Below are 16645 nucleotides of genomic sequence, written 5' to 3' on the forward strand. Positions count from 1 at the left end.
TTTGGCCTTCTAGTAGTAATTTAAAAAAAATTTAATTGTTCCTTTGGTTTAAAAAAATAAAAAGAATATATGTAAATATAGAAATCTTTATAAAGTAAAATAATTCAAAATGGTGAAAAATTCGGAATCCAGTCTATCTAAGCCTATGATAGATTTTGTAACTTGTGTGAAAGCCAACCAACTGAAAAACATGAGAATAGTTTAGTATTGTATACGGTAACAACTGGAAAGAAAAAAGGTGTCTAGTCAATCAAGTCTGAGTTAATTCTCATTATACCTGTTTTAACAGTCATCTGAGGCATTCTGCCCTCCTCACTACATAAAGGAGATCTGAGTGAGAGGCCTGTTTTATCGGGTATTGTCTAAAGTGTAAAGACAGGAACCCTCCCTCATAGCCTGCTTTTTATTCTCACACTGATGTGTCAAACACATGATGAACTCAGTCATTCACAGATTGCCTTTTTTGATCTGTCCTTAAGGGGAGAAAATGAGTTAACTGAACTGGATTGAATTAGCTTGGTGAAAAATAAAATGTCTTTATTTATCGAAGTGTGGCACCAATTTGTGATATCTTTCTCTTCAGTCTGCTGTCCTCATGTCAGACAAGATATTGAATAATACAAACTGACTGCTCAACTGAGTTGCTGACAGGTTAAAAGAACGCTGTTTTTAAGGATACATAAAATAAATTCTGGGTACTAAAATATATAAATATCTGTACCAAAGTTTAGGATTGTAAGTTAAAATTTTGAAGTACTAAAGGACTTTTGCAAAAAGAAAAGTTTACATTAATAAACCATTGTGCAGCAAGGTAAGATGTTGACATTTTTACTTTATGGCACTTGAAATTTTTAATAATTTCTGTTGAAAAATTATATAGCATTTAAAATTCAAAATGCATAGATATATCATCTAAGGAATTTTTGTGTTTTTAAAAACAATGAGTCCTTAATAGTTTTATGTCAATAGGCCGGGTGAAATATAGTCTTTAAAAAATAATAAAGATAATTATGATAATAATAGCCAAACCATTAGAGTTATTATTCAAGACTTCCTACAAATTCTTTATATAGCTAAAAAGGATGAAGTTTTTAAAAGAAAGAACAAGTTGTTCTTTTATAGAATAAGAATACTTAAGAACAAAATAGCACTGAATTGGCTTCTACAAATTCCTTAGTATCAAACACAAGTAAAATGTTTATTGAAGATTATCAATCTTTTATTAAATATATAACACTTAGTGTTCTAGAATAAAGTACTTTTTAAAATTACAAATTTTTATCATAATCTGGATCAAATCATATGAAGTGAAATACTGTTGCCATTAATAAAGCAATAGCTGCAATTAACGAATTAATTAATTCTATTAGTTAATGCGATCTATTAAAATTTCTCATCTGAAACTTGTCTCCCTGAATTAAAATTATATTCTTTCCCATTAGTTATTTGGTCATTCCTAAAAAGGGCATGGAAAATGTGTAATCAAAAGAACATTATCACTACTTTTTTTTTGAGGGGGGGTGAGGTCTTTTTCTTTTAAGAAAATTCTTTGTTATAAAGAATGTCTCTTGGGGAGGGGAAGGAGGAAAAGTTTCAGAGAAAAATCTAGAGCAGCTAAATGATGCACTAGATACAACACAAGCCCTGACCTAAGAAGGACTAGAGTTCAACTATAGCCTCAGAATCTTGACACTTACTTTTCTCTCTGGATACAAATCTGTAATTTTAAAAAAATATTCTAGAAGAATACTTAAGTGTTATGTATTTAATAAAAGATTGGTAATCTTCAAATTACTCAAAAATAATAGTGGGCAACTCTAACATTCATTTCTTAAAGCTGGACAAATTTAATAGTAGACAAAAAGAAAAAATACAGAACTGAACAAATTAAGAACTCAGGGCTGAAAGATTGAGAGCATCTTCTAAAAGAAAACAATGAAGACTATACATATTTCTTAGCACCACACAATCCCTTTTCTATATACTATACTAAGGCACTGAATAATGACCAAATATTATAAAAAAAGCAAAGTAGAAATACTAAATAATGCATTTTTCAGAATATTTTTAAAACTACACTTGAGATTTTATCAGGACCAGGAACTTGAAGTGAGAAACTTTCTCTACCAAAGATGATCTGCCTCTTCTGTAGAAATTATAGAGCAGGGGCACTGAGAGATTAAATAATTTGTTAAGTGTCACCCAGCTTCTGTCAAACATAGCACTTGAAGCTAGGTTTTCCTGACTTGGAAATCATTTTTCTATTCAAACACCAAAATAAAATGAACAGGGGACCCATTAATCTGGTTTGATTCCCCATTTCCTTTGGTGTTTTTACCCTGTTTTTTAAGAGTCAGGGAAGGCATGATCACCTCCTTTTTGGTGTTTTCACCCCTTTTTTTGAGCAGTCAGGGAAGGGGTGATCACCTTTTTTGGGAGAAGCCAGGGAGGGCATGACCACCTATGTTCTAAAACAAAAGAAAGCAGATGATGTTATGGGCCAGAACTCTGTACTAACTCAGTGGAATTGATAGACAATAGTTATCTAGTTTAGCATGGTGATTAAGAGTTCTCTAATTCAGTACACGTACTACAAGATTCACACCTATGATGTAATTAAAATAGAGCATATAAAGCTAAGACAATCAGCCAGGGTGGGACTGAGAGACAGATTCATTCCATCATCCACCTTTGTGGTGGCTGGAGGCTGAAGAAAAACAATTGGGGGCGTTTTTGCATAGAAAATTAGGAGATGGATAAAAGTAAAAAAAAAAAAAAAAAAGTGAAAACCCCAGATGACAAACAAAATACTCTAACATAATAAAACGGAACAATTTAAGAACCTATAGAATCATTCAGAAGCAATCAAAAAATTTTAAAAGTGAGAAATAAATGACAATTAGAACCAAAATCAGACTATCTAAAACAATGGTTTCTTGCTGGATAAGTTACATACCCAAGGATTTCTTCAGAAGATGGGTTACATTCATACAACTTTTAAATTCTATGATTCTTTTTCGGAGTAAAAAATCAAGAGACAAAACCACTTCCTATGGTATTTAGGGATCTCAGATTCTAACTTGAAAACAGAAACTTGAGAATTAATTGTCTCATACAAAAATACAAAGTAAAATGCTAGACTATCATACATAGAAAACCAGTGTCTACTTAAAGATGGCAAAATACCTTTTGACAGAAAACTCATCATGATAGCAGAAAGAAACTGTAAACTAAACTTGCTATACATTCCACTCCAGTTTTGAAACATCAACATAAAGTAAATAACAGATAGTCATGAAGTCTTTCACACATCAAAGAAAAAACAGCCCAAATAGTATAAAGCTACTTTTTGTTAAATAAGAGTAAAGGGAAAAAAAAAAAAAAAAAAAAACCTGGAAAATTATGTTCTAAAAAAATAAAGGAAATCAAGTTGTACCTTCAAATAACAAATCCTGAAAAGATGAGCTTCAACTTCAATAACAAATGATGAAGTTTCTGAAAAAGGGAGGAATTTCAGTCATTACTCCCTAAAGAAGCCAAAAAGGAGTTTACATGTCAAATTCTTCTTAACAAAAGAAACTTAAGGTAAAAGTCACATACAAGCAAGCTCTCCCCTCAAGCTCTCATTTAATTTTTTTTGTTAATCTTAAAATTTCTAAAAATAAGTTTATTTGTTGCTCTACTTTTATAAAAATAAGTTTATTTATCTCTACTTTATTCTTTTCCCCTGAGGCTGGGGGTTAAGTGTTAAGGAACTTAACACAGCTAGGAAGTGTTAAGTGTCTGAGACCAGATTTGAACTCAGGTCCTCCTGAATTCAGGGCTGGTGCTCTATCCACTGCGCCACCTAGCTGCCCCCGTCTCTACTTTATTCTTAATTATTCCTTTAAAAATCTACTTTCACCATTCCTCAACCTATTGAAACTTTCTCCTCTTCAGCCAATAATCTCCCAATATATAAAATCAACAGCCTTTATTCAGATTTTTCTTGATCAGTATACACAATATGGCACTTGCAAAATGCTACTTTTTTATTTTTTTCCTTTTTGAGCATCCTTCCTCCATTTTTTTTTTTGGGGGGGGGAACTTGACCAAGGCAACTGAGGTTAAGTGACTGCCTTGGGTTACACAGCTACTAAATATCAAATGTCTGAAGCTGGACTGAACTCAGATCCTCCTGACTCTAGGGCAGGTTCTCTATTCATTATGCCATCTTAGTTACCCTCTCCATCTCTTTTGATGGTCATTTTCTTCTTACAATATTCCTCAAAGTCATAGGTTCCTTTATTTAAAAAAATCATGTAGTTCAAGCATTAACCTGAATCTATGAATTTTTGTTTTAATTTTTTATATCTATATTCTAATACTAGTGGTTTCCTTTGTAGTGCTATTTTGATTTATGACCTTAAAAACAAACATTCTGAGTTCTAAATAAATTTCACTAAGACTGACAAAAGAACCCAAGCCATAATAAAACGGTTGAGGATCTTTAATTTAGGCTAATTACATCAAATCTGGGGTCCAGAAACATGAGGGGAACTGTAGAAGTACCACTTTACACTTCTCAGATTGGCTTAAGATTTCAAGAAAAGATAAAGATAGACAAATGCTGGAGGGGATGTGGGAAAACTGAAACACTAATACATTGTTGGTGGAGTTGTAAACTTAGCCAACCATTCTGGGGAACAATTTGGAACTATGGGCAAGGGGCTATGAACTATATACTCTTTGATCCAGTGTCTCTACTGGGTCTGTATCCCAAAGAGATCATAAAGGACCCACATGTGCAAAATTTACAGCATCTCTTTTTGTAGTAGCAAGAAACTGGAAACTGAGTTGGAGAAGGGCTGAATGAGTTATATCAATGATTGATTCTGATGAACATGGCTCTCTTCAACAATGAGATGATTCAGGCCATTTCCAATGGTCTTGTGATGAAAAGAGCCATCTGCACTCAGAGAGCAGACTGTGGGGACTGAGCATGGATCACAACATAGTATTTTAACTCTTTTTGTTGTTGTTTGCTTGCATTTTGTTTTCTTTCTCATTTTTTTCCCTTTTTCATCTGATTTTTCTTGTGCAGCATGTTGAGTATGGGATTTGGAATATGCACATGTTTAACCTATATCGGATTGCTTGATGTCTTGGTGAGAGAAAAGGGAGGAGGGGAAAAAATTTGGAACACAAGGTTTTATAAAGGTAAATGTTGGAAACTATATTTGTATGTATTTGGAAAAATAAATTTAATAATAAATAAAAATAAAAATTGAAGATCTGGGTTTTGGTTCCAGGTCCTTTGATTCTAAATCAAAGATTTTCCCACAGAAGATCCTGTCTCAATTCCTATTTCCTTCTCATTATTCTCTTGCTGTGAAATCTCAGGTCATTCATTCCCAAATTCTTTATGCAAATAACCTTAAAATCTCTATTTCCAATCCTGACCACTCTCTTCCAAGCTGTTTCGTACTTCCAGTTATCTGTAGCACATCCTACCAGGAACTCAAAGGGGTAGTTGTGATGCAGTGGATAGAGCACTAGCCTTGGAATCAGGAAGACCTGAGTTCAAATCTGGTTTCAGGTACTTAACACTCCCTAGCTGTGTGAGTCTGGGTAAATCACTTAATCTCAATTGCCTCCACCAAAAAAATGTGTGTGTGTGTGTGTGTGTGTGTGTGTGTGTGTGTGTGTGTGTGAAAGAGAGAGAGAGAGAGAGAGAGAGAGAGAGAGAGAGAGAGAGAGAGAGAGAGAGAGAGAGAGAGATTGATTAATCCTGCCTAGATTCAATAAATAATCCAGTCCTGTCGATTATTTGCTAACCTTTTTACTTTCTATTCCAATTTCTGCTATAATCCACACTCCTTGTTTGATACTTTCTGTTACAATCCATCCTACTCACCAGTGCCAGATTGGTGTGAGAAACACAGTATCAAACACAGCTTAATAGGGCTTCAGAGGTCGGCTAGTGCATCCAACTCTTTTCACACCTGAGGAAACTGATACCACTAAGATAATAATAAAGTAAGAAACTAAGATCAATAATGAACAAATATACGATTTGAATCCAGATTCTCTGACTTCAGAGCCACCAGTGCTCTTTCCACTGTACTAATTTATCTCTAAATTACAACTTTTAAATATTCCCTGAATAAACTCATCTTATTGGATTCTCATAACAACCCTGGGAGGTAAGATCCCCATTTTACAGTTGAGGAAAACTGAGGCAATCTAAAGTTAAGAGACTTAGTCACAGAGCTAATAAATATGTATGTAAGATCTATCTGACTCTTGACTCAGAGCCCTATTCCCTTCACCATCTATCTGGCTCCAAAGAGATTTCCTTCCTCCTTCACCCCCAAAGCACTCCAAGACTAGATTTGCCCTATGTGATAAAGCTCAAGTGTAAACTCAGCTCCTTGGAAGGCATATTGATAAAGCTTCTTGGTCACCTTAGGTCATAAAAGGCAATTATAATAATAATGAAGACAGTATTTAGTATGTGTCATACACTTTACAAATATTATTTCACTGGATCTTCACAATCCTGCCTGGAAGTTATTACTGTCTTCATACAGCAAAGGAAACTGAGGTAGGTAGAGGTTATTTGCCTGAACTCCAGTTTTACTGACACCAGGCCCAACACTCTGTCCTCTATGCCACCTAGGTACACAGCAACCAACACAGGTAAAGTTCTTCAGATTTGGTGCAATCTTCCCAGGATAACATGCACACGTATACACACGCACAGCAGACCACCTCTACTATAGCCAAATTTAAGGGCTTATTGAAAATACTTTCTATAGTTATGTTTCTATATAAAACATTTTGCCAAATGTTAAACAACCAATAAAATGCTTTGCTTTATTCCATTATCAGATATAAAGTACTAGAACAACCTGAGTTAGGCTCAATCCATGACAGGCCCCAGCATAAGATTTTCCACAGTACCCTATTGAATCATAGGCTTCAGGGAAACTTGTCATTCCCCAAATATAATTCAAGATTTGGAGTTTCCAAGCTTCCATGCTTTGCTTGTAAACAATACCTTGCTCTAAAGTTTCTTTCTTAAAATCTCAAAAATGAAACCTTTTCTAATCTCAATTTTAAAGTGATTTTTCTTTCTAACAATTAAAAAAAAAAAAAAAAAAAAAAAGGCTGTGATTGATTAGGTAAAGGATGAATAAACACTAGAAGGTTAGTAAAAGACTTTCCGAGAAGCTAGGGGGAACCTAAGGTATTAGTTCATTATCACACAATTACTGACTGCCTGAGGCAGTATACAAAAATCCAGGTACCCAAAAGCAAGCTCAAGGCTAGATAAGCAGCTGGTTATCAGACAAAAAAAAAGCTAAGTGTTATCAGACAGAGCACATATTATGGTTGTTTGTTTTCCATTTTCAAAGAGGTCTAAAGACATCAAGGGATAATAGACTGATTTGCATGTGACTTGGATTTAAGTGAAGCCTCTCTCTCTCTTCCAGAGACCTCTAAGTCTCAAGGCAAGACAAAAATCCAAATGGCTGGCCATGGCCTGGGATGCAGAGGATGGCTGCCATCTTGGATACCTGTTCAAGCTTTAAGTGTCCACATTACCTGTGTCAGTCACCTTTGTGGCTACTGGAACAAATCCTTTCCACCTACCCATTCTACTGAGAGATATTCCCCTAAATCCCTGATAGGTTTGAAGCCCATCAATTACTCTTAATCTGGTTTAGTTTTCTACTAAGAAAGGCTTTACAAGGTTCAGATTTTCTTGGAGCCACAGCTGAGATCCTGTGCTAGCCCTTTCTTAATACACCAATGTGTCATGTAGTAACAGAAGAAAGGAAGAAATCTCAATTTGATACTACATCAATAAAAAATTCTTCAGGTTGTTTTTTTTTTGTTTTTGTTTTTGTTTTGTTTTTTAAGTTTAGTTAAGAGTTTGCTTTTTAAAAGGAGTGTAAGAGTGTTCAGAAAAGACTATTATCACTGGTGGGAGAGCCACTGAGCCCTTGTCAGGGCTGTTGGCTACCTTTGGCATCCAAGCAGTCACTCAACCTCAGCTATGGCTCCAAGAAGTTGGTCCATGCACAGCAGGTATACCCTGTAAACCATCTCAGGAGACTGACTAACCAGGCTGAGGATAACTCACCGACCTCAAACAGTGAATTAGGGAGAGTGTCCACCCTAAATATTAGAAGACATCCCCCAGAAAAATGGGCAGATGAGAACAATTTATTCCAGCATGAATTTGGAGGGAAAGCTAAGTCAACACATGGTTGGCAAAAGTAAAATGAAAAAGGAGGAAGCTTTCAGAGATCTGGTGTACAATGTATTTACTCACTTGGGCCAGAATACTCACAAACATCAAAATTAGTTTGACTGATGATAAGGACAGGATGCTGGAGAGGTAAGCTGAGCATTTCGACAGTTTTCTCAATAGACTATTATCAATCAATACCAAAGCCTCTGACTCACCTGCAGGTTCATTCTCTCTCTAGCTAAACTTCATCTCAAAGAGTTTTGAATGCCATTAAGCTCCTCTCATGTGGCACAGTAGCTCCTGTTGCTGATTTTATTCTAATTGACATTTACAAGATAGGGGGTCCACCTCTCATACAAAAACTGAGTGAAATCTTCTGAGTTATATGACAAGAGGAGCCTACCCACTAAGAGTTCAAAGGTGCTTCCACTGTCCATCTCTATAAAGGAATCACAGGCAGGACTCTCTTAGTCATTATGGACGAGATACTTGCCAGGATTCTCTTTAACAGGCCGATTCTTCAGCTAGAAGACAGTCACAGGCCTAAGAGCTAGTGTGGCTTCAAAAAGGAACAGTCAACATGGTGTTTGCTGCCCAGCAACTCCAAGAGAAGTGCCAGGGCAGAAGAGCTTTGCATATAATGTTCATTGATGCCCAAGGCCTTTGATTCTATTGGTTGTATTGTGAGGGCCTGTAGAAAATGATGTTATCATCTGGTTGCCTAGAGAAGTTCTACTATGTTGCAAAATGGAATGTTTGCCCAAGTTCTGGATAATGGATGATGCTCTCAAAGTTTTGCAGTCACCAAAGAAGTGAAGCAGGTATGCATGCTTGCGCCCATGCTTCCATCAGTGTTGTCAGATGCCAATGCCTCCAATTGGGAGGAAAATGTCATCAAAGTCACCACCACATTGAGGGTTAAATTATTTAACCTGAAAAGTACAAGCCAGTCCTAAAGTGGAGGAAAAACTGGGATGTGACTTTTTGTTTGCAGAAGACTGTGCACTCAATGTAGCCTCTGAAGATGAGATGCAAGAGAATGAACCAATCACTTGTAGTGAATTTGGCCCAATAAACAACGCCAAGAAAACAGAGGTTCTCTACCAGCACACCATCCATTTGTGGAACCAATGGTTATAATAAATGGAGAATATTGGAATGCTATGGAAGAGCAAGTATACTTTCTAGAGATGTATACATAAGTGATCAGGTTGTAGCATATGTAGCCAAAGCTAGGTCAGTGTTTGGGAGGCTCCAAAGAAAAGTGTGGGAGTGAAGGGTTATTAGAAAGCTGACTATACAGCCATTGTGCTGACCTTGAATACCTGTGAAAACTGAATAGCTTAGACTAGCCATGCCAGGAAATGGAACCACTTCCATTTGAATTTTCTTAGGAAGATTCTGAGGATCACCTGGCAAAATGAGGTACCATCCTTTCTCAAGCTGACTTGCCAACTATTCATATCCTACTGCAGAGAGTGCAACTCCAACAGGCTATCTACATTGTTCAAATTAGTGTTTTTTGTCCTTTGTTCTCAAAGAGGACCGTGACATCATACATCTGCCTAAAAAAAAAAAAAAAATCTATTTTACAGAGAACTCATACAAGGCAAGCATCCACATAGATTAGAAGACACTCTCTCAAGGTCTCTCTGAAGAATTCTAGAATACATTTTAAGACATGGAAGTCACTAGCTCCAGGACCACCCAGCACCATAAGTTTACATTAAAGATGTAACTGTGCTCTATAAGCAGAAGTGCAATAGATCAAAAGAAGCATATTAGATGCACAAATTTATATACATCTCCATTTCAAACATTCACACAGACTATTTGTGCCTGACCTATGGTAGAGCCTTTTGAATTAAAATTAGTCTGATCACTGATAATCAAGCACATTGTATGTGACGCAACATAATGATGTTATTTTGGTCATCTTCAAATATGAAGGTTGACAACTAGTTGGAAAAGATTTTAGGGTACAGTTAGTACTGCTATAATGTTTATTTCAAAAACTCCAATTTGTTCCAAAATACACATTATATTGTCCGAAAAGACAATTTTTTGAAAATAATGAAGTAGATATTTGATAATATTCGCTGAGGATCTGGGCTATTTGAGCAAATCACAAAATCTAGATCTCCTGGATGGTTAGGAAATAGCTTAAGACTACTGAAGTCCTTTCAGCTTTAACATCTCTTTAGTAGTTACTACTTTTCTGAGGAGTGCTATATCAATAATCTTCTAGCTGTGGGCAGCTAGCATCTGAGTTGGAAGTCTTTGACCCTTGAACTCATAAGCTTACTGCCAAGGCTGGAAACATCCAATTCTTGACATCACTAGAAAGCAAATGATACTTCGGGTAGAAAACATACCTGGGCATTAAACAGCCAAAGGCTCAGGTTTGCCTAAGCAAGCAAATGTTCTGACTGATTGTAACTACCATTTAGAGGGAAGTAGAGGAGAATGAAAGAAAGAAAATTCCCCTTCTTGACTTGCTTTTAAGAAGGCAGAGAAGGTGCTAGAAGAATACTAAAGAAAGAAAAATTTCTCCTGAATTCCTTTTACACACTATATTATACTTGGTTTATTTTGGGTATATCCCCAATTATCTTTGATACAAGGCTCATTACTGAGGACCAAAAAGTTGCTGGATCATCTTAATAAAGTATAAGTCCTTCAGGAAGAGGTCAGAGTTTAGATATATTCCACAGACATGTAAAATAAAATGAAAACTGATTATTTTAACTTTTATAGAAAGCAAGCAATAAACTAAAAGCTCTAGAGAAAAAAACTGTATACAAATACAAACCAGAGAATGTTAGTATATTATATACCTTAAAGAATTTTAAAGATAAGTTTGCTATCATTTTTCTTTTTTTTTTTAAGAGAAGATTTAAGTACCATCCCAAATTAATGGCACTATAGACTAAAACAGTGTGCTCATCTCCCTTGGGTTGGTGTGTGTACAATGAATACAAAAGGATGACAAAATAGAACCTAATATATAACAGCCCTTAGGGAAAAACAGTAATTACTCATTAATATTCTCATAGGAAAAAACAGCCCTACAGGCTGCTTTATGAGATCTCATAGGCAAGACAATTAAAACTTGTGGTCAGTAACAGTAAAGGTAATGGACAATAGATTCAGCATTGTAGACCTTTTTAATCTCCTCCAGCAATGAATACTGACACAAACCACAATATAAAAAAAAGTAGAGAAATCCATTAAAGGACTGTTTCTTTAATATGTAGTTTTGAGATTATCCATACTCTTGTATTTGCTATCAAAAAGGAAAATTTATTCAAGTTTAATCATATCACTAACATAATAACAAAATACTAAGTATAATCCCAAATGATATGAAAAGTTTACTAGTTTAAACAGTATTGAGAACCAAGGAATTAGGGCATCAGTAATACAAAATTCCAGAAATATGAAATTTCTGTTAACAGAGTTTGTTGCTTTGTGCAATATTACATGCTTCTTAAAGTAATACACATACAAAATAGTTATTTTTTTTGTTCTAATAGACTTAACAGAAATCATTTGTCACAGAAAATGCCAACATATAATAGAATATTACTTTTGACAGGTTTTTTTTTCTCCCTACAAGTAATTTCACTGATGTTTTAGAAAGAATGAGGCTTGTGGCATACAGAGGCATATTTATTAATAGGAAAGTTGTGTTCTTCAAAAGTGTACTGTAAATTTCTTTTTCACTAATAATTGAAGAGAGTAAGCTTAAATAAACAAAGAATAGAGGTAATTACAAAAGATAAAACCGATAATTTTGTCAACCTAAAATTGAAAAGCTTCTCTACAAATAAAATTAAGACACCTAAGATAAATAAGTAAAACAATCTTTGAATCAAATTTCTTGAAATGGTCAACAGATATATATGTAGACTAAAACATTCCCAAACATCTAAAACTTTTAGCATTCTAAAGCAGTAATCTTGACTACACTGCCTATCCAATCTTGTCTTTTGCCATTCCCAAGTGCATTTTTTCATATTGGTTCTCTTGCACAGAGAACTGCCCTGTGTCCCTCCCCCCTCAGTCTTTTCCTTTTCTCTAAATCCTATCCAGGTCCAGATCAAACTAAATCTTTTCCACAGAACATACCCAGACAATTTCAATCAACAATGAGCTTTTCTTTCTTTGAATGCCTATAGTACTTCTTTATTATATGCTCATTGTGGCATTTACCATGTGCTATATTGTTTCATGAAAATGTATCTCTCCAGTTAGATTACTCACATCTTAAGGTTTACAGTTGTCATACATTTCTTTTGCATTCTTAAAAGGACTTAAGCATATGTAAGAAAATACTACTTGAGCTAAATCATAAAACATCTGGATGAAATAATAACAAGTGTTTACCAAGTGCCTCTTGTATGTTAGGCACTATGCTAAATCCTGGGGATACAAAAAGAGGCAAAAGGCAGCCCCTTTTAAAGAAGCTCACAAGCTATTGGGGGAGATAAAAGCAAATACAAACAGGAAAAACAGGAAATCATTAAGAGGGAAGGCATTAAAATTAAAAAGCATAGGGAAAGGTTTCCTACCGAACAAAGGATGGGGGAACCTTCAGCAAAGGGGTCATAGAAGGCCAGGAAGATTATTTGCCAAGGGCACCTTAGCAGCAATGAGCTGCAAACTAGGCCTAACTTCCACTGCTTGAATTCTATCCTGTGATAATTCAAGATTATGGCCTGTGAATGATGTTCTCAACATCCAAATGGCCCTTGGCAGAAAAAAAAGATTCCCCAACCATGTAACAGAAGATAGGATTTAAATTGGGTATTAAAAGAAGCCAGGGAAGTCAACAGTTGGTAGGCAATAAGGAGGGGATAGCATTTCAGGCCCAGGAGGAAGCCAAGTCTTATTGAAGACCAGTGTCACTGGATCAAAGAGTATATATAAGGAGCATGTATCAGAGTAAAATATAATCCTAAAAAGGGGGGAGAGGGGAAGGGGAATAGACAAGACTGATTATTTCAAGGAATTTGATCACAAAAGCAGAAAAGATGATAGTGGAGATGAAAAGATTAAGTCAATTTTTGTTTGTTTGTAGGAAGTTAAGGAAATATCCAGTAGAGAGGGAGAATAAGTCAGAGAGTAAGAATAATAGAGGAGGACAATCTTTTAGAAAATATAAGATGGAATAGGATTGTTTGTGCAGGATACAAGAATAGGTCACAATGGATAGATCTCAAAAGATGATTCACTGCAGAAAGAAATGGCAAATCATTGCAGTATCTTTGCCAAGAAAACCCTGTAAACAATATTAGATGGAAAGAAAAAAAGACATCCAATAGACAGGTGCCCAACACACTACTGAGGAAGGGCAGAGTACAACTATAAATTGTTATGAAGTGGCTGTGTCAAAGAAAAAGAAAGAGCAGCTGCAGATGTGCCTTGTGACAAAAGGAAAATCTGAAGTTGTAAAAATCAATAGTTCATGGGAATCAAGAATGTAAGATCTCAGAACTAAAGTAACATGGATGTGGTCAAACATGAGATGGAAAGATTAAGTATTCACATCTAGTCTATAAACTTAGAAATGGGTTATTTTAAATTCATATACTGTATACATTACTGTATAATGTATACATTACATATACTACTGTGGGCAAGAATCCCTTAGAAGAACAGAGTAGCCCTCAGTCAATAAGAGTGAGAAAAGCAAATGATAATATTTTCAAATACAAAGCAACCCATTCTACCTCATAAAGTTGATGAGTTGTATGTCATAACATCAGAAAAAAGAAGTCACATTCAACACAGGGGATTGGAAGGCTAAAGTAGGAAATCAAAAGATAACTGGAATAATAGGCAAGTTTGGCTTGAGTACAAAATGAAAAATGGCAGAGTTTTGTAAAGATAACTCACTGGTCATAGCAAATTTGTTTTTCCCCTAACAATCCACATGATTCTACACATGGACATCACTAGATAATTAACATCAAAATCATAATGATTATACATTTTTGCAGCCAAAAGTGAAGAATCTCTACATATCAGTTAAAAAAAAGTCTGCTTGTTTCTTTATGAAAGAGAAGTGATAAATAGATTTAAGGAATTAAATTTGGTAGATAAAAGTTCTTGAAAAACTATAAACAAATTTGTAACACCATGTAGGAGGCAGCAACAAGTAAATTTTAGAGAAAAAGAAGAGCAAGAAAGCAAAACGGCTTGTCTCATGAGGCTTTACAAATAACTGAAGAAAGAAGTAAAGATAGGCCCAACTAAATCAGAATTCCAATAGATTGGAAAAGACAAGAGATCTCTTCAAAACTAAGAGATATTAAGGGAATGTTTCAAGCAAAAATGAATATGATAATATAAGAGATTAAGAAGAGGAAGAAAAAATATACAGAATTATATAAGAAAGATCTTGTAATGTTTCAGCAATAACCACAATGGTATGATTACGATCTAGAGCCTGATATCCTAGAGAATGAAATTCTTTGGGCCTTAGAAAGCATTGCTAACAATAAGGCTATTAAAGGAGAAGGAATTCCAGCTGAGCTACTTAAAACCCTAAAAGATGATGCTGTTCAAGTGCTGCGTTCTATATAAAAGCAAATTTGGGAAACTCAACAGTGACCACTGGTTTAGAAAAGATCAGTTTCCATTCCAAATACTAAAAAATGTTATTGCCAAAGATTGTTCAAATTACTAAACTGTGTTCATTTCACCTGCCAGCAATATGTGAACTCAGAATTACTAGAAGTACAACAAAGTTTTCAAAGAGGCAGAGGAACTAGAAACCAAATTATCTCCATTCACTGGACTGTGGAAAAAGAGTAGAGGAGGTCCAGAAAAAAAACCATCTAATTCTGCTTCACTGACTATACCTTTGACTGTATGGATCACAACAATGTGGGAAAATGCAGAGTACTACATCATCTTACTTGTCTCCTGATGAACCTAAATGCAGGTTAAGAAGCAACAGTTAGAATCAAACATGGACTGGGAAAGGATTACAAGGTTGTATAAATCGTCACCTTATTTCACTTACATATAAGTGCATCATGTGAGATGTAGGCTAGATGAATCACAAGTTTAAGCAAAAGGGAATGACAGAAGATGAGCTGTATAGTGTCATAGAATCAACATCATATATTTTATCTACTCAGATTTTACATTCTATTGGGAGTGGGAAGATGAGATGGAGGTACAAAAGGCCACTACTTAGCTAAAACAAGGTAATTTGAAAAGGCAGAGAACACTAAGTGATGCAATGAGGAGGGAGAATCAGGAAAAGTTTTGCTCTAGAGGTACCACCTAAAACTGAGCCTTAAAAGAAATTTACTCATCTAAGAGAGGGGAATGAGGAGGAAGTGTATTCCAGATATGAAGGCCCAAAGACCTGCCAGGAAATGCTTCATTCAAGGAAAGCAAGTAAGCTTCATTGTTACCTGACAATGACTAGAATTTCAAGAATAGAATGAAAAAGCATTTCCAAAAAAAATTTCATGCCACAGAAGCAAATTAAGAGATAGTTACATGAATTACATCAGGAAAAAGAGACATTCATTATGTACGAATGGCATATATGTTTATCTTATAATGGAATGCTTGTTGTCTAAGGGAGGAAAGGGGGAGGCAGGAGAGGAGAAAAATTTGGAACAAGAGGTTTTGCAAAGGTGAATACTGAAAACTATCTTTATATGTATTTGGGAAAAAATATTATTTAAAAGAAAAAAAAGATGATAATCTCATATATCAAAATTTAATATTGGGTTTCTTTTAAATAACATATTTACAACACAAAAGTAGTACAAAAAGTTTAATTTACCACAAATTTTCAGTAGTGACTTAAAATAAAACAACATAAAGATAACATACATATTGTTAAATAAAAGTCCAATCAAGAATCTCTTAGGTATTAATTCCTATTGCATGTTAAATTCTCTTAGAAAGATATGCCAAATATATATATGTGCCATAACCAATTTAATAATGAGGAAAATATTTATTTTTCAAATCAACTATATAAGTGGCTCTACTTTACTTATTGAAAAGATACACAGCTGTACAGATGGTAAAATGAATGTCTCTTTTTCCTTCAAGAACTTAAAGTAATGCTACCATTTCTATATGAATGTATATATTAACACATGCTCAAGAGGGAATACTGAGAATCATGCCTACAGCAGACTAATACTTGCTCTGCTTTTGATGGTAATTTTGATAAGGCCTTAAAGTATTTCTCTACTTCTATAAGAATAGGGATTTTACACACTAGAAGTTTGTAGTATTTCCTCCAATAAAATGTAAATGAAAAGTTAACAACTCAATAGTTGCCCAAATCTGGTGAACATTAATGAGACTATTTATGGCCTGTTCTTTACAGGAAAGCATTCATTCAGTAATGAAATTCCAGGA

The 16645-nt window shown here is 34.9% G+C and overlaps 1 protein-coding gene across 3 annotated transcripts in view; it reads right to left on the reverse strand.

Moving 5' to 3' along the window:
• Window positions 1-16645, reverse strand: part of RAB11FIP2 (RAB11 family interacting protein 2) — a 66767-nt gene that overhangs the window by 13131 nt on the left and 36991 nt on the right. Inside the window, exon 5 of one of the 3 annotated variants that reach the window (XR_012487078.1) lies at window positions 3437-3495. The exons of the other annotated variants lie outside the window; for them this stretch is intronic. The gene's annotated coding sequence lies outside the window, so the exon portion shown is untranslated. The remainder of the gene's footprint in view (window positions 1-3436; window positions 3496-16645) is intronic. 3 annotated transcript variants of the gene reach the window in all.

The sequence above is a fragment of the Sminthopsis crassicaudata genome, chromosome 2, assembly GCF_048593235.1.
Source record: "Sminthopsis crassicaudata isolate SCR6 chromosome 2, ASM4859323v1, whole genome shotgun sequence".
NCBI lineage: Eukaryota > Metazoa > Chordata > Mammalia > Dasyuromorphia > Dasyuridae > Sminthopsis > Sminthopsis crassicaudata.